At 37.0% G+C, this 22141-nt stretch overlaps 1 non-coding gene across 1 annotated transcript; it reads right to left on the reverse strand.

Moving 5' to 3' along the window:
• Nucleotides 1-10968: 10968 nt before the first annotated feature.
• LOC112424003 (U6 spliceosomal RNA) lies at nucleotides 10969-11075 on the reverse strand. Its single transcript, XR_003014607.1, has one exon. It is a non-coding gene; the product is annotated as a U6 spliceosomal RNA (small nuclear RNA).
• Nucleotides 11076-22141: the final 11066 nt, after the last annotated feature.

Here is a 22141-nt window from a genome sequence, read left to right on the forward strand (position 1 = left end):
ATCTGGGACTAAAGGCCCATGCCACTGCAACCGGTAGTCATACATTTTAAAGAACTTACTAGAAAAGTTGAAATGAAGGAAAAAATGTTAAGGGCAGCCAGAGTGAAAGGTTGGGTTACCCACAAAGGGAAGCCCATCAGACTAACAGCAGATCTCTTGGCAGAAACTCTACAAGCCAGAAGAGAGTGGGGGCCAATAGTCAACATTCTTAAAGAAAAGAATTTGCAACCTAAAATTTCATATCCAGCCAAACTAAGTTTCATAAGGGAAGGAGAAATAAAATCCTTTACAGACAAGCAAATTCTGAGAGATTTTGTCACCACCAGGCCTGCCCTACAAGAGCTCCTGAAGGAAGAACTAAACTGGAAAGCAACAACTGGTACCAGCCATTCAAAAACATGCCAAAATGTAAAGACCATCGATGCTAGGAACAAACTGCATCAACTAATGAGCAAAATAACCAGCTAACATCATAATGACAGGATCAAGTTCACACATAACAATACTAACCTCAAATGTAAATGGACTAAATGGTCCAATTAAAACACACAAACTGGCAAATTGGATAAAGAGTCAAGACCCATCAATTTGCTGTATTCAGGAGACCCATCTCATGTGCGGAGACACACATAGGTTCAAAATAAAGGGATGGAGGAATATCTACCAAGCAAATGGAAAACAAAAAAAGGCAGAGGTTGCAATCCTAGTCTCTGATAAAACAGACTTTAAACCAACAAAGATCAAAAGAGACAAAGAAGGTCATTACATAATGGTAAAGGGATCAATTCAACAAGAAGAGCTAACTTTTCTAAACATATATGCACCCAATACAGGAGCACCCAGATACATAAAGCAAGTCCTTAAAGACTTACAAAGAGACTTAGACTCCCACACAATAATAATGGGAGACTTTAACACCCCACTGTCAACATTGGACAGATCAACGAGACAGAAAATTAACAAGGATATCCAGGAATTGAACTCAACTCTGCACCAAGTGGACCTAATAGACAGCTACAGAACTCTCCACCCCAAATCAACAGAATGTACATTCTTCTAAGCACCACTTCGCACTTATTGCAAAATTGACCACATAGTTGGAAGTAAAGGACTCCTTAGCAAATGTAAAAGAACAGAAATTATAACAAACTGTCTCTCAGACCACAGTGCAATCAAACTAGAACTCAGAACCAAGAAACTCAGTCAAAACCATTCAACTACATGGAAACTGAACAACCTGCTCCTGAATGACTACTAGGTATGTAACAAAATGAAGGAAGAAATAAAGATGTTCTTTGAAACCAATGAGAACAAAGATACAACATACCAGAATCTCTGGGACACATTTAAAGCAGTGTGTAGAGGGAAATTTATAGCACTAAATGCCCATAAGAGAAAGCAGGAGAGATCTAAAATTGATGCCCTAACATCACAATTAAAAGAACTAGAGAAGCAAGAGCAAACAAATTCAAAAGCTAGCAGAAGGCAAGAAATAACTAAGATCAGAGCAGAACTGAAGGAGATAGAGACACAAAAAACCCTTCAAAAAATCTATGAATCCAGGAGCTGGTTTTTTGAAAAGATCAACAAAATTGATAGACTGCTAGCAAGACTAATAAAGAAGAAAAGAGAGAAGAATCAAATACACACAATAAAAAATGATAAAGGGGATATAACCACCAGCCCCACAGAAATACAAACTACCATCAGAGAATACCATAAACACCTCTATGCAAAAAAAATTAGAAAACTTAGAAGAAATGGATAAATTCCTGGACACATACACCCTCCCAAGACTAAACCAGGAAGAAATTGAATCCCTGAATAGACCAATAACAGGCTCTGAAATTGAGGCAATAATTAATAGCCTACCAACCAACCAAAAAAAGTCCAGGACCAGACGAATTCACAGCCGAATTCTACCAGAGGTATAAGGAGGAGCTGGTACCATTCCTTCTGAAACTATTCCAATCAATAGAAAAAGAGGGAATCCTCCCTAACTCATTTTATGAGGCCAACATCATCCTGATACCAAAGCCTGGCAGAGACACAACAAAAAAAGAGAATTTTAGACCAATATCCCTGATGAACATCGATGCAAAAATCCTCAATAAAATACTGACAAACCGAATCCAGCAGCACATCAAAAAACTTATCCACCATCATCAAGTGGGCCTCATTCCTGGGATGCAAGGCTAGTTCAACATATCTAAATCAATAAATGTAATTTAGCATATAAACAGAACCACAGACAAAAACCACATGATTATCTCAATAGATGCAGAAAAGACCTTTGACAAAATTCTACAGTGCTTCATGCTGAAAACTCTCAATAAATTAGGTATTGATGGAACATATCTCAAAATAATAAGAGCTCTTTATGACAAACCCACAGCCAATATCATACTGAATGGGCAAAAATTGGAAACATTCCCCTTAAAAACTGGCACAAGACAGGGATGCCCTCTCTCCCCACTCCTATTCAACATAGCGTTGGAAGTTCTGGCCAGGGCAATCAAGCAAGAGAAAGAAATAAAGGGTATTCAATTAGGAAAAGAAGAAGTCAAATTGTCCCTGTTTGCAGATGACATGATTGTATATTTAGAAAACCCCATCATCTCAGACCAAAATCTCCTCAAGCTGATAAGCAACTTCACCAAAGTCTCAGGATACAAAATCAATGGCAAAAATCACAAGCATTCTTATACACCAATAACAGACAAACAGAGAGTCAAATCATGAATGAACTCCCATTCACAGTTGCTTCAAAGAGAGTAAAATACCTAGTAATCCAACTTACAAGGGATGTGAAGGACCTCTTCAAGGAGAACTACAAACCACTGCTCAATGAAATAAAAGAGGACACAAACAAATGGAAGAACATTCCATGCTCATAGATAGGAAGAATCTATATCATGAAAATGGCCATACTGCCCAAGGTAATTTATAGATTCAATGCCATCCCATTAAGCTACCAATGACTTTCTTCACAGAATTGGAGAAAACTACTTTAACGTTCATATGGAACCAAAAAAGAGCCCGCATTGCCAAGACAATCCTAAGTCAAAAGAACAAACCTGGAGGCATCATGCTACCTGACTTCAAACTATACTACAAGGCTACAGTAACCAAAACAGCATGGTACTGGTACCAAAACAGAGATATAGACCAAAGAAACAGAACAGAGCCCTCAGAAATAACACCACACATCTACAACCATCTGATCTTTGACAAACCTGACAAAAACAAGAAATGGGGAAAGGATTCCCTATTTAATAAATGGTGGTGGGAAAACTGGCTAGCCATATGTAGAAAGCTGAAACTGGATCCCTTCCTTATATCTTATACAAAAATTAATTCAAGACGGATTGGAGACTTAAATATTAGACCTAAATCCATAAAAACCCTACAAGAAAACCTAGGCAATACCATTCAGGACATAGGCATGGGCAAGGACTTCATGTCTAAAACACCAAAAACAATGGCAACAAAAGCCAAAATTGACAAATGGGATCTAATTAAACTAAAGAGCTTCTGCACAGCAAAAGAAACTACCATCAGAGTGAACAGGCAACCTACAGAAAGGGAGAAAATTTTTGCAATCTACCCATCTGACAAAGGGCTAATATCTAGAACCTACAAAGAACTCAAACAAATTTACAAGAAAAAGACAAACAACCCCATCAAAAAGTGGGCAAAGGATATGAACAGACACTTCTCAAAAGAAGACATTTATGCAGCCAACAGACACATGAAAAAATGTTCATCGTCACTGGCCATCAGAGAAATGCAAATCAAAATCAAAATGAGATACCATCTCCCACCAGTTAGAATGGCAATCATTAAAAAGAAAGGAAACAACAGGTGCTAGAGAGGATGTGGAGAAATAGGAACACTTTTACACTGTTGGTGGGAGTGTAAACTAGTTCAACCATTGTGGAAGACAGTGTGGCAATTCCTCAAGGATCTAGAACTAGAAATACCATTTGACCCAGCCATCCCATTATTGAGTATATACCCAAACGATTATAAATCATGCTGCTATAAAGACACATGCACACATATGTTTATTGCAGCACTATTCACAATAACAAAGACTTGGAACCAACCCAAATGTCCATCAGTGATAGACTGGATTAAGAAAATGTGGCACATATACACCATGGAATACTATGCAGCCATAAAAAAGGATGAGTTTGTGTCCTTTGTAGGGACATGGATGCAGCTGGAAACCATCATTCTCAGCAAACTATTGCAAGAACAGAAAACCAAACACTGCATGTTCTCACTCATAGGTGGGAATTGAACAATGAGATCACTTGGACACAGGAAGGGGAACATCACACACCAGGGCTTGTTGTGGGGTGGAGGGAGCGGGGAGGGATAGCATTAGGAGATATACCTAATGTAAATGACGAGTTAATGGGTGCAGCACACCAACATGGTACATGTATACATATGTAACAAACCTGCACATTGTGCACATGTACCCTAGAACATAAAGTATAATAATAATAATAATAAAAGAACTTACTAGGAAAAATATTCTTTTACATTTACCTGAACATGAGTTAGTTCTCCCTTTATTCTTAATGTTCTAACTTTCTCTCTCTCATAATTTCCTTTCAGCTTGAAGAATTTCTTTTAGCATTTCTTTTAGAGCAGAAAATGTCAGATATCAATGAATTTTCTTTGTTTTTTTTTCCTCTGAGGATATCTTTATTTCTCCATAATTCCTGAAATATATTTTCACTGATTGCAGAATTCTGGATTAATAGCTCTTTTCTTTAAGAACGTTAAAGATGTTGTTCCATTATCTTCTAAGCTATGCAGCATTTTTAAAGATCTTTAAGAACTCTTTTTTTTTTTCTCTCCCTCTTTGGTTTTTGTAAGTTTGTTTATATCTGGCTGATGTGATTTTCTTTGACTTTATAAGATAACCTTTTGTGTTTCACCAAATTGGAAAGTTTTCAGCCATTATTTTTTCAAATAATTTTTCTTCACCAATCTTTTTTTCCTGGGACTGCAATTACACAAATGTTTTATCTTAAAATACTCTCCCATAAGTCTCTGATGATCTGTTCATTTTTAACAAATATTTTTCTCTCAGTTCTTTACTTTGGATGATTTCTATTGAACAATTTTTAAATTTACTGACTTTTCTTCACCATCTTATTTCTGCTATTGAGCCTATCCAGTGAATTTTTTTTATTTCACACATTATATTTTTTAGTTCTAAAATTTTCATTTGGCTCTTTTGATTCTAATTCTATTTATCTACTGAAAACTCCTTCATTTATTTCAAATGTGTTCACTTTTGCTTCATTAAGTTTGGTTATAATAGCTGTTTTAAAGTTTGTCTGATAATTCCAACCCCTGGATAATCTTAGGGTTAGTATTTGTTGATTGTCTTTTCGCTTGAGGATTAGTCATGTTTTCCTGCCTTTTCATATGTTGACTAATTTTAGATTCTATCTTGGACATTTTTAATACATTTTATACCATGAAACTCTTAGTCTTATTAAAATTCTTTGGAGAATGTTGACTTTTTGTTATTGTTTTAGGAGGCAAATAGTATGGCCAGGTTCAGACTATAAATTCTGTCTTTCCTTCTTTGGTCAATTAGTTTAAATGTTAATTGTTTTCCAATCTTTTGCCATGCTGCTTTGGGTCTATACCACACACGTGCCTCTCAGAGGTTAGTCTCTGAATTGAGTGTCGATTTATGTCATAGATCACTCCTCAATACCTTTGTTATCCAGCTTTGGACCTGTTTTGTGCCATTAAAGCTCAGTCTTGCAACATAAGATTCCAATATGACGCTTCCTTCCCATCAATTCTAATGAATTATATGGATGCCATAATACAGTCAAAGGACATGTTTTTCCATCACTGTTCCTTTGTGGCATTTGTTGCCACCCTCTACCATGTCAGCTTAAGTGATTTGTATTTGTTCTTTTGTGGCATTTGTTGTCACCCTCCTATCACATCAGCTTAAGTGATTTGTATTTGAATAACAGAACCCGTAAAATTGATTTTCTTCTTTCCATTGACAAAAGAATTATTGAAGTTGTATTTGTCTATAATGCTGAAAAAAAGCCAATACAGATGAAGGACACTCTTCACCATCAGGTGACTTTAACCCAATTTCTCTCTTAGTCTCAATGTATCTCTCCTGTTCAGAGAACTTTCTTGCCTTTCCATCTCCTCCAAGGATAATAAATGTATTTATGCATGAAGGGAGGTTGAATTTTGTCGAAGGCCTTTTCTGCATCTATTGAGATAATCATGTGGTTTTTGTCTTTGGTTCTGTTTATATGGTGGATTACATTTATTGATTAGCATATATTGAACCAGCCCTTCATCCCAGGGATGAAGTCAACTTGATTGTGGTGGATAAGTTTTTTGATGTGCTACTGGATTCGGTTTGTCAGTATTTTATTGAGGATTTTTGCATGATGTTCATCAGGGATATTGGTCTAAAATTCTCTTTTTTTGTTGTGTCTCTGTCAGGCTTTGGTATCGGGGTAATGCTGGCCCCATAAAATGAGTTAGGGAGGATTCCCTCTTTTTCTATTGATTGGAATAGTTTCAGAAGGAATGGTACCGGCTCCTCTTTGTACGTCTGGTAGAATTCGGCTGTGAATCCGTCTGGTCCTGGACTTTTTTTGGTTTTGGGCTATTAACTATTGCCTCAATCTCAGAGCCTGTTATTGGTCTATTCAGGGATGCAACTTCTTCCTGGTTTAGTCTTGGGAGGGTGTATGTGTCCAGGAATTTGTCCATTTCTTCCAGATTTTCTCATTTATTTGCATAGAGGTGTTTATAGTATTCTCTGATGGTAGTTTGTATTTCTGTCGATCGGTGGTGATATCCCCTTTATCATTTTTTATTGCATCCATTTGATTCCTCTCTTCATGCTAAAAATTCCCAATAAACTAGGTATTGACGGGATGTATCTCAAAATAATAAGAGCTATTTATGACAAACCCACAGCCAATATCATACTGAATGGGAAAAACTGGAAGCACTCCCTTTGAAAACCAGCACAAGACAGGGATGCCCTCTCTCACCACTTCTATTCAACATAGTGTTGGATGTTCTGGCCAGGGCAATCAAGCAAGAGAAAGAAATAAAAGGTATTCAATTAGGAAAAGAGGAAGTCAAATTGTCCCTGTTTGCAGATGACATGATTGTATATTTAGAAAACCCCATCATCTCAGACCAAAATCTCCTTAAGCTGATAAGCAACTTCAGCAAAGTCTCAGGATACAAAATCAATGTGCAAAAATCACAATCATTCCTATACACCAATAACAGACAAACAAGCGCCAAATCATGAGTGAACTCCCATTCATAATTGCTATAAAAAGAATAAAATACCTAGTAATCCAACTTACAAGGGATGTGAAGGACCTCTTCAAGGAGAACTACAAACTACTGCTCAACAAAATAAAAGAGGACAAAAACAAATGGAAGAACACTCCACGCTCATGCATAGGAATAATCAATATCATGAAAATGGGCATACTGCCCAAGGTAATTTATATATTCAATGCCATCCCCATCAAACTACCAATGACAGAATTGGAAAAAACTACTTCAAAGTTCATATGGAACCAAAAAAGAGCCCTCATTGCCAAGACAATCCTAAGCAAAAAGAAAAAAGCTGGAGGCATCACACTACCTGAATTCAAACTATACTACAAGGCTACAGTAACCAAAACAGCATGGTACTGGTACCCAAACAGAGATATAGACCAATGGAACAGAACAGAGGTCTCAGAAATAACACCACACATCTACAACCATCTGATCTTTGACAAACCTGACAAAAACAAGAAATGGGGAAAGGATTCCCTATTTAATAAATGGTGGTGGCTAGCCATATGTAGAAAGCTGAAACTGGATCCCTTCCTTATATCTTATACAAAAATTAATTCAAGACGGATTGGAGACTTAAATATTAGACCTAAAACCATAAAAACCCTAGAAGGAAACCTAGGCAATACCATTCAGGACATAGGCATGGGCAAGGACTTCATGTCTAAAACACCAAAAGCGATGGCAACAAAAGCCAAAATTGACAAATGGGATCTAATTAAACTAAGAGGCTTCTGCACAGCAAAAGAAACTACCATCAGAGTGAACAGACAACCTACAGAAAGGGAGATAATTTTTACATTCTACCCATCTGACAAAGGGCTAATATCCAGAACCTACAAAGAACTTAAACAAATTTACAAGAAAAAAATCAAACAACCCCACCAAAAAGTGGGCAAAGGATATGAACAGACACTTCTCAAAAGAAGACATTTATGCAGCCAACAGACACGTGAAAAAATGTTCATCACCACTGGCCATCAGAGAAATGCAAATCAAAATCAAAATGAGATACCATGTCACACCAGTTAGAATGGCAATCATTAAAAAGAAAGGAAACAACAGGTGCTAGAGAGGATGTGGAGAAATAGGAACACTTTTATACTGTTGGTGGGATTGTAAACTAGTTCAACCATTGTGGAAGACAGTGTGGCAATTCCTCAAGGATCTAGAACTAGAAATACCATTTGACCCTGCCATCCCATTACTGGGTATATACCCAAAGGATTATAAATCATGCTGCTATAAGGACACATGCACACGTATGTTTATTGCGGCACTATTCAGAATAGCAAAGACTTGGAACCAACCCAAACGTCCATGAATGACAGACTAGATTAAGAAAATGTGGCACATATACACCATGGAATACTATGCAGCCATAAAAAGGGATGAGTTCATGTCTTTTGTAGGGACATGGATGAAGCTGGAAACCATCATTCTGAGCAAATGATCGCAAGGACAGAAAACCAAACACCACATGTTCTCACTCATAGGTGGGAATTGAACAATGAGAACACTTGGACACAGGGTGGAGAACATCACACACCGGGGCCTGTCATGGGGTTGGCGGAGGGGGGATGGATAGCATTAGGAGATATACCTAATGTAAATGACAAGTTAATGGATGCAACACACCAACGTGGTACATGTATACATTTGTAACAAACCTGCACGTTGTGCACATGTACCCTAGAACTTAAAGTGTAATTTAAAAAATAAATAAATAAAATTAAATAAAATAAATGGATTTATGTTTTATTCTTTCATCTACTAAGTATTTTCCAAGTGTCTATTGTGTGTTAGAAGCTATTTTAGACATTGTTCAACTTTTTTTTTTTTTTTTTTTTTTTTGAGACGGCGTCTCACTGTGTCGCCCAGGCTACAATGCAGTGGCTCCATCTCGGCTCACTGCAAGCTCCGCCTCCCGGGTTCACGCCATTCTCCTGCCTTAGCCTCCCGAGTAGTTGGGACTACAGGCGCCCGCCACCACGCCCGGCTAATTTTTTGTATTTTTAGTAGAGACGGGGTTTCTCCGTGTTAGCCAAGATGGTCTCGATCTGCTGACCTCATGATCCACCCACCTTGGTCTCCCAAAGTGCTGGGATTACAGGCGTGAGCCACCGCGCCTGGCTCAATTTTTTTTAAAAGAACTGCCTGATGCTGAAATGAATAGGTTACCAGAGAAATTACAGGACTTATTTTTAAAATAGTTTTTAAGAAAGCTACTTGTCTATTCAAGATTATTAGCGGGATGATGGCTTGAGGTGAGGAATGGACTAGTCTCTTCTCACTGTTCTTAGTTCAGTGACTCCTCAAGACTGAAATAACAAGGGAAGACCATGAAATAAACCCAAAGCATCTCTCAGAAAAAAAGCAAAATGCCCCGGGCGGGACGAGGGGGCCCGCCTGCCGGGACGGTGGCAGGTGGGGGACGGGCTATCCGAGGCCAACGGATGCTCCAGGGCACTGCCATATTGTTCCGCCTGGGCGGGATTCTGACGTAGAGGCGTTCAGTCATAATCCCACAGACGGTAGCTTCGCCCCATTGGCTCCTCAGCCAAGCACATACACCAAATATCTGAACCTGCGGTTCCTCTCCTACTGAGCAGGATTACCATGGCAACAACACATCATCAGTAGGGTAAAACTAACCTGTCTCAGGATGGTCTAAACCCAGATCAAATTCTGGGGTACATGTGCAAGGTGTGCAGATGTTTGTTACATAGGTAAATATACGCCATAGTGATTTGCTGCACCTATCAACTCATTACCTAGGCATTAAGCCCAGCATGCACTAGCTATTTTTCCTCATGCTCCTCCCCTCTCCACCCCGCTTCCCACGGGGTCCAGCGTGTGTTGTTCCCCTCCCTGTGCCTGTGTATTCACATTGTTCAGCTCCCGCTTATAAGTAAGAACATGCAGCGTTTGGTTCTCTGTTCCTGTGTCAGTTTCCTGATGATAATGACTATCAGCTCCAACCATGTCCCTGCAAAGGACATGATCTCCTTCCGTTTGTTCCTTTTTTTTTTTTTTTTTTAATTACACTTTAAGTTCTAGGGTACATGTGTACAATGTGCAGGTTTGATACATAGGTATACATGTGCCATGTTGGTTTGCTGCACCCATCAACTCATCATTTACATTAGGTATTTCTCCTAATGCTCTCCCCCACCACCCCACCACAGGCCCCAGTGTGTGATGTTCCCCACCCTGTATCCAAGTAATCTCATTGTTCTATTCCCACCTATGACTAAGAACATGAGGTGTTTGGTTTTCTGTCCTTGCAATCGTTTGCTCAGAATGATGGTTTCCAGCTTCATCCATGTCCCTGCAAAGGACATGAAGTCATACTTTTTTTATGGCTGCATAGTATTCCATGGTGTATATGTGCCACATTTTCTTAATCCAGTCTATCATTACTGGACATTTGGGTTGGTTCCAAGTCTTTGCTATTGTGAATAGTGCCACAATAAACATACATATGCATGTGTCTTTATAGTAGCATGATTTGTAATCCTCTGGGTATATACCCAGTAATGGGATGGCTGGGTCAAATGGTAATTGTAGTTCTAGATCCTTGAGAAAAATACAGAATGCTTCACGAATTTACATGTCATCCTTGCGCAGGGGCCATGCTAATCTTCTCTGTATTGTTCCAATTTTAGTATACGTGCTGCCAAAGCGAGCACAATCTTGTTCCTTTTTATGGCTGCACAGTATTCCATGGTGTATATGTACCACATTTTCTTTATGCAGTCTATCATTGATGGGCATTTGGGTTGATTCCATGTCTTTGCTATTGTGAAGAGTGCTGCAATGAATATACATGTGCATGTATCTTTGTAATAGAATGATTTATATTCCTTTGGGTATATACCCAGTAATGAGATTGCTGGGTCAAATGATATTTCTGATTCTAGGTCTTTGAGGAATCACCACACTGTCTTCCGCAATGGTTGAATTAATATACATTCCCACTAACAGTGTGAAAGTTTTCCTATTTCTCCACAGCCTCGCCAGCATCTGTTGTTTCTTAACTTTTTAACGATCGCCATTCTGACTGGTGTGAGATTGTGTATCATTGTGATTTTGGTTTGCACTTATCTAATGATCAGTGATGTTGAGCTTCTCTTATATATTTATTGGTCACATAAGTGTCTTATTTTGAGAAATATCTGTTCATGTCCTTTGCCCACTTTTTAATGGGGTTTTTTGGGTTTTCTTCTTACCCAAAAAGGAAATTTGTTTAAGTTCCTTGTAGATTCTGGATATTAGAACTTTGTCAAAAAAAAAAAAAAAAGAACTTTGTCAGATGGATAAGTTGCAAAAATTTTCTCCTATTCTGCAGGTTGTCTATTTGCTCTGATAATAATTTCTTCTGCTGTGCAGAAGCTCTTTAGTTTAATTAGATCCCATTTGTCAATGTTTGCTTTTGTTGCAATTGCTTTTGATGTTTTTGTCATGAAATCTTTGCCTATGCCTAAGTGCTGAATGATATTGCCTAGATTTTCTTCCAGTGTTTTTATAGTTTTGGGTTTTCCATTTGTCTTTAATCCATCTTGAGTTAATTTTTGTATCAGGCATAAGGTTAGAATCCAGTTTCAATTTTCTGCATATGACTGGCCAGTTCTCCCAGCACCATTTATTAAATAGGGAATCCTTTCCCTGTTGCTTGTTTTTTGTCAGGTTTGTCGAAGATTATATGGTTGTAGATGAGTGGTCTTATTTCTGAGTTCTCTATTCTGTTCCATTGGTCTATGTGTCTATTTTTGTAGCAGTACCATGTTATTTTGTTTACTCTAGCCATGTAGCACAGTTTGAAGTTGGGTAGCGTGATGTCTCCAGCTTTGGTCTTTTTGCTTAGAATTGTCTTTGCTATACAGCTCTTTTTTGGTTCCATATGAATTTTAAAATAGTTTTTTTCTAATTCTGTGAAGAATGTCAGTGGTAGTTTAATGGGAATAGCATCGAATCTATAAATTACTTTGGGCAGGATGGCCAGTAATTACTCCAGCAGCCCTTGTGTTGGCTGCCGTGCTGGGGTCATTGGAAAACTCAACCCCGTGGTACTTGGGATACAAGAACATCTTCTGCTGATTGAAGCCTATACCCTGTGGAAATGTTTTAATGTGGTCCTTGAAGCATGTCCTAAGAAATACTGTCAACACATATTCTTCCTTGTCAGGCCTTTACTTGGTCAGGAATACTCAAGAGCTCTGTCTTTTTGCCTGTAGTTTACCACGTTGTCTTCCATTTGTTTCCAAATCTGGTTTAGCTGTGTTCAGTAAAGCAGAGTTAGCTGAATTAGAGGACATCATCAACCCTTCTCTCCCAGAGAAAATTTCCCATCAGATAAATCACTGAACCAGCTACCACGTCCTGACACACAGAAGCCACATTCCTGCCACCTGATCACTCACTTGCAGCAAAACTCTTTCTCAACAGAGGGAAAAAAGAGGCATGCCCAATGCACCATATGAAAAGCTGGGGTTGATCACAAACCCCCACTATGAAGAATTTCAAAAGAAGAAGGAATGGGAAAGAATAAAAGGACAACTTATTCATAATTCACAGTATCACAGGTGATTTTTTTAAAACAAACAGGCCAGGCACAGTGGCTCACACCTGTTATCTCAGCACTTAAGGAGGCTGAGGCAGGAGGATTGCTTGAGCCCAGGAGTTTGAGACCAGTCTGGGCAACATGGTGAGATCCTGTCTCTAAAAAAATTTTTGTTAATGTTGACCAGGCATGGTGGTGTGCAAACGTGGTCCCAGCTACTCAGGAGGCTGAGGTGGGAGGATCACTTGGGCCCAGGAGTTTGAGGCTACAATGAGTCGTGATTGTGCCACTGCACTCCAGCCTGAGCAACTGGGTGAGACCCTGTCTCAAAAAATTAATTAATTAATTAATTAATTAATTAACAAACAGAAGACTGCTGGACTCTACTGTTTAATATAAACTAAAAGATATGACATAATCCTTAAGACTCCATAGCTAATTAAAAAACAACTCCTAAAAAATAACATACAAGCAAATATAGATGACTGGGTTTGGCGATGACTTTTTTAGATAGAGCACCAAAGGAATAATCCATGAAAGAAAGGATTGATAAACTGGACTTCATTAAAATTAAAATGTTCTGCTCTGGGAAAAACACTGTCAAGGGAATGTAAAGACAAACCACAGACTGGAAGAAAAATATTTGCAAAAGATCTATCTGATAAAGGACTGTTATCTAAAATATACAAAGAACTCTTAAAACTCAACAATAAGAAAACAACACAATTAAAAATGGGCCAAAGACCTTCATAGACACCTCGTCAAAGGAGCTCTATAGATGTCAAATAAGCGTATGGAAAGATACTCTACATCATATGTCATTAGGGAAATCCAAATAAAAGCAACAATGAGATACCACTATATACATAATAGAATGGCCCAAATCTAGACACTGACCACAGCAAATGCTGTTGAGGAGGTACAGGAATAGAAACTCTTATTCATTGCTGGTGGAAATACAAAATGGTACAGCTACATTGGAACACAGTTTGACAGTTTTTTGCAAAACTAAACATATTTTACCATATTATCCAGCAATCACCCTACTTGGTATTTTTCCAAAGTAACTGAAAATATGTAGCCACACAAAAACCTGCACATGGGTGATTATGGCAGCTTTACACCTAATTGCCAAAACTTAAAAGCAACCAACCAACTTAAAAGCAACCAACCAACCAAGCAACATGCATATTTACATTTCAGTAGGTAAATACATAAGTAAATTGCAGTGCATTCAGATAATGGAGCATTATTCGGTGCTAAAAAGAAATGAGCTATGTATTCAGTGCTAAAAAGAAATGAGCTATCAAGCCATGAAAAAAATGAAGAAAACTTAAATGCATATTATTCAGTGATAGAAGCCAATCTGAAAAGGGTACACACATATGATTCCAACTATACAACATTTAGGAAAAGTCATATAGAGATAGGAAAAAAATCAGTGGTTGTCAGGGATTAGGTAGGGAGGAAGGGATGGATTGACAGAGCACAGAGAATTTTTGGGCAGTAACACTACTCGGTGTGATATTATAACTGGTGAGTACATGTCATTATACATTTGTCCAAACCTGTAAAATGTACAACACCAACCATCTGGGTGATAATGATGTGTCAATGTAAGTTCATCAGTTGTAACAAATGTACCACTTTGTGAAGAATGTGCATAGGAGACGCTGTACTTGTATGGGGACAGAGAGTATGTGGGAAATCTCTATACCTTTCTCTGAATTTTACTATAAACACAAAACTGCTCTAAAAAAAATTAAGTATATTGAACAATCCACACTGCTATATATAAACATGTTTATATACTGATAAACTGGGGTAAATATATTGTCAAACATAAGAAATTGCCATATTCGAAGACATTCGATGTTCCCCCAGGTGTGTCATTATTGTTATTTATTTGTTTGTTTCATTTTTAATTTTTATGAGTACATAGTAGGTGTGTTATTTATGAGGCACATAAGATATTTTGATAAAGTATATAGTATGTAATAACTACATCAAGGTAAATGGAATATTCATCACCTCAAGCATTTATCATTTCTTCATGTTATAAACATTCAATTATACTCTTTTAGATATTTTTAAACAATAAAATATTGTTGATTAAAACCATCCTGTTGTGCTATCAAATATTAGATCCCATTCATTCTATCTAACTATATTTTTGTACCCATTAACCACCACCATTACTCCCTCCCCACTGTGCTTTCCAGCCCCTGGTAACATTCATTTTACTTTCTATGTCCATGAGTTCAATTGTTTTAATTTTTGGCTTCCATAAATGAGTGAGAACATGTGAAGTTTGTCTTACTGCGCCTGGCTTATTTCACTTAACATAATGTCCTCCAGTTCCATCTATGTTGTTGCAAATGACAGAATTTCATTCATTTTATATCTGAATTATATATTAATTATATATTGTGTATATGTACCACATTTTGCTTATCCATTCGTCTGTTGATGGACACTTGGGTTGCTTCTAAATATTGGCTATTGTGAATAGTGCTGCAGTAAACATAGGAGTGCAGATATCTCTTTGATATACTGATTTTCTTTCTTTGGGGTTTACACCTAGCAGTGAGATTGCTGGATCATATAGTAGTTCTACTTTTAGTTTTTCGAGGAACCTCCATACTATTCTCTATAGTGGCTGTACAAATGTACATTCCTACCAACAGTGTTTAAACATTCCCTTTCCTCCTCATCCTACCCAGCATTCATTATTGCCCATCTTTTAAAGAAAAATCATTTTAACTTGGTTGAGATTATATCTCATTGTAGTGTTGATTCACATTTCTCTGATGATCAATGATATTGAGCACCTTTTCATATATCTGTTTGCCATATGTCTTCTTTTGAGAAATGTCTATTCCAATCTTTAGTCCATTTTGATTGGATTATTAGATTTTTTTCCTATTGAGTTGTTTGAGCTCTTTATATATTCTGGTTATTAATCCCTTGTCAGACAAACAGTTTGCAAATATTTTCTCCCATTCTGTGAACTGTCTCTTCACTTCATTGATTGTTTCTTTGTTATGCAGAAAGTTTTCAACTTGATGTGATCCCATTTGTCCATTTTTGCTTTGGTTACCTGGGGATTTTCCCCAATGTTTTCTATTAGTAGTTTCATAGTTTGAGACTTAAGTATTTAATCCATTTCGATTTAATTTTTATATATGGCAAGAGATGGGGTCTAGTTTTTTCTTAGCACCACTTATTGAAGAAACTATCCTTTCCCCAATGTATGTTCTTGGCACTTTTATTGAAAATTAGTTCACTGTAGTAGTAAAGATTTATTTCTGAGTTATTTATTTTGTTCCGCTAGCCTATATGTCTGTTTTTATACCAGTGTCAGCTGTTTTGGCTACTACAGCTTTGTAGTATGATTTGAAGTCCGGTAGTATGATTCCTCTGGTTTCGTTCTTTTTGTTTAGGATAGCTTTGGTTATTCTGGGTCTTTTGTGGTTCCATATAAATTTCAGGATTACTTTTTTCTATTTCTGTGAATAACATCATTGGTGTTTTGATGGAGTTTATGTTGAATCTGTAGATTGCTTTGGGCGGTATGGACATTTTAACAATACTGATTCTGCCAATATGTGAACATGGAATATCTTGCCATGCTTTTGTGTCCCTCTTCAATTTCTTGCATCAGTGTTTTACAGTTTTCACTGCAGAGATCTTTCACTTCTTTGGATAAAGTTATTCCTAGGTATTTTGTTTATAGCTATACATGGAATTAACTTCTTAATTTCTTTTGCAGTGTTTGCTTTTGGCATGTGAAAATGCTACTGATTTTTATATGTTGATTTTGTATCTTGCAAATTCACTCAATTAATTTATCCATTATAATAGTTTCCTTGTGGAGTCTTTAGGTTTTTACAAGTGTAAGCTCTTATTATCTGCAAACAAGGATAATTTGATTTCTTCCTTTCCAATTTGGATGCCCTTTATGTCTTCTTTATATCTTTCTCTTGTCTGATTGCTCTAGCTAGGATCTCCAGCAGTATGTTGAATAACAGTGGTAAAACTCGGCATCCTTGTGTTGTTCCAGATCTTAGAGGAAAGGCTTTCAGCTTTTCCCCTTTCAGTATGATACTAGCTATGGTTCTGTCATATATGGTTTTTATTATGTTGAGGTATGTACCTTCTATCCCCAGTTTTTTGAGGGTTTTTATTATGAAGGGATGTTGAATTTTATCAAATGTTTTTTCAGCATTAACTGAAATGATCTTATGATTTTTGTCCTTCATTCTGTTGATAGTATGTATCATGTTGAATAATTTGTGTATATTGATCCATCTTTGCATTCTTGGGATAAATCCCACTTGGTCATGATGAATAATCTTTCTAATGTGTTATTAAATTCAGTTTGGTAGTATTTTGTTGAAGATTTTTACATCAATGTTCATCAGGAATATTGGCCTGTAGCTTTCTTTTTTTGATGTTCGTGGTTTTGGTATCAAGGTAATACTGGCCTCATAGAATAAGTTTGGAAGTATTCCCTCTTCCTCTATTTTTCAGAATAGTTTCAGTAGTATTGCTATTAGTTCTTCTTTGAACGATAGGCAAAATTCAGCACTGAAACCATTGGGTCCTGGGCTTTTCTTTACTGGGAGACTGTTTATTATGGCTTTGATCTCATCTCTTGTTATTGGTCTATTGAGGTTTTGGATTTCTTCATAGTTTAATCTTGGTAGGTTTTATGTGTCTAGGAGTGTATCTATTTCTACTAGGTTTTTCAATTTACTGGCATGTAGTTTCTCATAGTAGTCTCTAATGTTCCTTTTAATTTCTCAGTATCAATTGTGATGTCTCCTTTTTCATCTCTAATTTTATTTACTTGGGCCTTCTCTTTTTTTTAATCTTTGTTAGTCTGGCTAAATGTCTGTTGATCTTGTTTATTTATTTATTTATGTTTTGAACAGCAGTTTATTATGTTGCCCAGGCTGGAGTGCAGTGGTGCAATCATAGCTCACTGCAGGCTTGATCTTCCAGGTTCAAACCATCCTCCCACCTTAGTTTCCCAAGTAGCTGAGACTACGAGTCCACACCACTTTGCCTGGCTATTTTCTTTTTTATTATTTTTAGTAGAAATAGGTCTTGCTATGTTGCCCAGGCCGGTCTCAAACTCCTGGGCTCAAGCAATCCTCCCATCTCAGCCTCCCAAAATGCCAGGATTATAGGCATAAACCACCACCCCGACCTTGTTTGTCTTTTAAAAAAAAAATGGCTTTTTTTTTCATTGATCTTTTGTATTTTTGTTTTTACAAAATTTTTATTCCCACTTTGATCTTTATTATTTGCTTTATTCTACTAATTTTGGGTTTGGTTTGCTCTTGCCCTTCTAGTTCTTTAAGATGCACCACTAGGTTACTTATTTAAATTTTTTTCTACTTTTTTTTGATGTAGGCACTTATTGTTACAAATTTTTCTCTTAGTACTGCTTTCACTGTATCCCATAGGTTTTGGTGTGCTGTGTCTCCATTTTTACTTGTTTCAATACTTTTTAAAATTTCCTTCTTAATTTTTTCATTGACCCAATAGTCATTTAGGAGCATATTGTTTAATTTCCATGGGCTTTGTACTTTCCTAAGTCCCTTTTGTTACTGATTTCTAGTTTTATTCCATTGTGGTCAGAGAAGATACTTTATATGATTTCAATTTTTTTGAAATTATTAAGGCTTGTTTTGTGACCTAATATAGGATCTATCCTTGAGAATGATTCATTTGCTGAGAAAAAATAATGTGTATTCTGCAGTCATTAGAAATGTTCTGTAAATATTTATTAGGTCCCTTTGGTCTATACTGAATATTAAGTCTAACATTTCTTTTTTCCTTTTCTATATGGTCTGTCCAATGCTGAAAGTGGGTGTTGAAGTCTCCAGTTATTACTGTTTTGGGGCCCATCTCTTTCTTTAGTTCTAACAATATTTATTTTATATAACTGAGTGCTCCAGTGTTGGCCACATATATAATTGTTATATTTTCTTCCTGAATTGACCCCTTTTCCTTATATAATGACCTTCTTTGTCTCTTTTTATGGTTTTTCTCTTGAACTCTATTTTACCTTATATAATAATAGGCACTCTTGCTCTTTTGGTTTTCCATTTGCATGGAATATTTTTTCCATCCCTTTATTCCAGTCTATGTGTGTCTTTATACGTGATGTGTGTTTCTTATAGGCAATAGGTAGTTGGGGCTGGTTTTTTTAATCCATTCAGCCAGTCTCTGTCTTGATTAGAGAGTTTAGTCCATTTACATTAAATGTTTTTGTTGATAAGTAAGGACTTACTCCTGCCATTTTATAATTGGTTTCCTAGTTGTTTTGTGGTATTTTCTTCCCTTCTGTCTTCTTTTTTGGGAAAGTGATTTTCTCTGGTAGTATGTTTTAATTTCTTGCTTTATATTTTTTAGGTAACATTGTAGATTGTTTTCCTTTAAGTTTACCATGATGCTTGCAAATTACATCTTATAACCCATTATTTTCAACTAGCGCCAACTTAACACTGATTGCATAAACAAACTAGAAAAAAGCAGAGAAAACTAATAAAAAACACTTTGACTTATACTTTAACTTTCCCCAACTTTTCAACTTTTTTGGTCTCTATTTATATCTTATTATACTGTCTGTGTCTTGAAAAGTTATTGTAGTCATTATTTTTGATAGGTTTATCTTTTGGTCTTCCTACTCAAGATATTAGTAGTTTATACACCACAATTAAAGTGTTATAATATTCTGTATGTGTACATGTACTTACTATTATCAGTGAGTTTTGCACCTTCAGATGATTTCTTCTTGCTCATAAATGTCCTTTTCTTTCACACCTCCCTTTAAGCATCTGTTGTAATACGGGTCTAGCGTTAATGAAATCCCTCAGCTATTGAATGTCTGCAAAAGTCTTTATTTCTCCTTCATATTTGAAAGATATTTTCACAGAACATACATTCTTTTGTGGGTTTTTTTTTCCCCCTCAGAACTTTATGTCAAGCCACTCACTTCCAACCTATAAGCTTTCCACTGAGAAGACTGCTGCCAGACATATTGGAGCTCCTTTGTATATTTCTGTTTGGTTGGTTGGTTGGATTTTTTGAGATAGGGTCTCACTTTGTCACCCAGGCTGGAGTGCAGTGGCATAATTACAATTCACTGCAGCCTCAATCACCTGGGCTCGAGCAATCCTTTCACCTCAGCCTCCCAAGTAGCTAGGACTATAGGCACACACCACCATGCCATGCCTGGCTAATTTAGAGATATATGGGGTTTCACCATGTTACCCAGGCTGGTCTCAAATTTCTGGGCTCAAGTGATCCTCCTGCCTCAGCCTTCCAAAGTTTTAGGATTACAGATATGAGTCACCATGCTGGCCTCCTTTGTATGTTACTTGTTTCTTTTCTCTTGCTGCTTTTAGAATCCTTTCTTTATCCTTGGCTTTTGGGAGATTGATTATTAAACGTCTTGAGGTAGTCTTATTTGGGCTAAATCTGCTTGGTGCTCTACAACTTGTTTGTACTTGCATATTGATATCTTTCTCTAGGTTTGGGAAGTTCTCTGTTATTGTCCTTTTGAATAAACTTCCTACCCTATGTCTCTCTCTGCCTCCTCTTTAAGGCCAATAGGTCTTAGATTTGCCCTTTTGAGGCTATTTTCTAATTTTTGTAGGCATGCTTCATTCCTTTTAATTTTTTTTCTTTTGTCTCCTCTGACTGTGTATTTTCATATAGCCTGTCTTCAAGCTCACTAATTCTCTCTTCTGCTTGATCAATTCTTCTATTAAAGGACTCTGGCACATTCTTTAGTATGTCAATTGCATTTTTCAGCTCCAGGAGGAACAGGAAATGTAAAAAGGACCTTATCTTGTAACTTGTGCAACAGCTCAGCCACAGTAAAATAAAGCACCAAGTAGATTCCTGACATTTCTGACTCCAGGCTCTAGCTCCCAGATAGTATTTCTAGACCCACCCTAGGCCAGAAGGGAGTCCCTCACCCTGAAGGGAAAGACACAAGCCTGGCTGAGTTCACCACCTGCTGACTAAACAGCCCTTGGTCCTTGAGTAAACATCAATGGTAGCCATGCAATAGTTGCTACAGGCCTTAAGCAAGCCCTGAGCTGGCTTCAGGTCCAAGAAAGATGGCTACAAATAAGCACAGACAGTGAAGACTACAATAAATACCTAACTCTTCAATGCCCAGACACCAAAGAACATTGCTAGCATCAACACCATCCAGGAAAACATGACCTCACCACATAAACTAAATAAGCCACCAGAGACCAGTCCTGGAGAAACAGAGATATGTGACCCCTTCAGACAGAGAACCAAAATAGCTGTGTTTGGGAAACTCAAAAAAATTTAAGACAACACAGGGAAGGAATTCAGAATTCTATCAGATAAATTTAACAAACAGATTGAAATAATCAAAAAGAATCTAGCAGAAATTCTCGAGCTGACAAATGCAATTGGCATACTGAAGAATTCACCAGAGTCCTTTACTAGTAGAATTGATCAAGTAGAAGAAACAATTAGTGAGCTTGAAGGAAGGCTATTTGAAAATACACAGTCAGAGGAGACAAAAGAAAAAAGGATTAAAAACAATGAAGCATGCTTACAGGATCTAGAAAATAACCTCAAAAGGGCAAATCTAAGAGTTTTTGGCCTTAAGGAGGAGGTAGAAAGAGAGATAGGGATAGAAAGTTTATTCAAAGGGATAATAACAAAGAACTTCCCAAACCTAGAAAAGATACCAATATCCAAGTACAAGAAAATTTTAGAACACTAAACAGATTTAGCCCAAATAAGACTACCTCAAGGTATTTAATAATCAAACTCCCAAAGGTTCAAGGATAAAGAAAGGATCCAAAAGCAGCAAGAGAAAAGAAGCAAATAACATACAATGAAACTTCAATTTGTCTGGCAGCAGAATTTTCAGTGGAAACCTTACAGGCCAGGAGAGAATGGCATCACATATTTAAAACGCTGATGAGAAAACACCTTTAACCCTAGAATAGTATATTCAGTGAAAATATCCTTCAGACATGAAGGAGAAATAAAGACTTTCCCAGACAAACAAAAGCTGAGGGATTTCATGCATACCAGACCTGTCCTATAAGAAATGCTAAAGGGAGTACTTCAATCAGAAAGAAAAGGACATTAATGAGCAGTAAATAACCACCTGAAGGTACGAAA

Source organism: Macaca nemestrina, chromosome 2 (genome assembly GCF_043159975.1).
Source record: "Macaca nemestrina isolate mMacNem1 chromosome 2, mMacNem.hap1, whole genome shotgun sequence".
Classification (NCBI taxonomy): domain Eukaryota; kingdom Metazoa; phylum Chordata; class Mammalia; order Primates; family Cercopithecidae; genus Macaca; species Macaca nemestrina.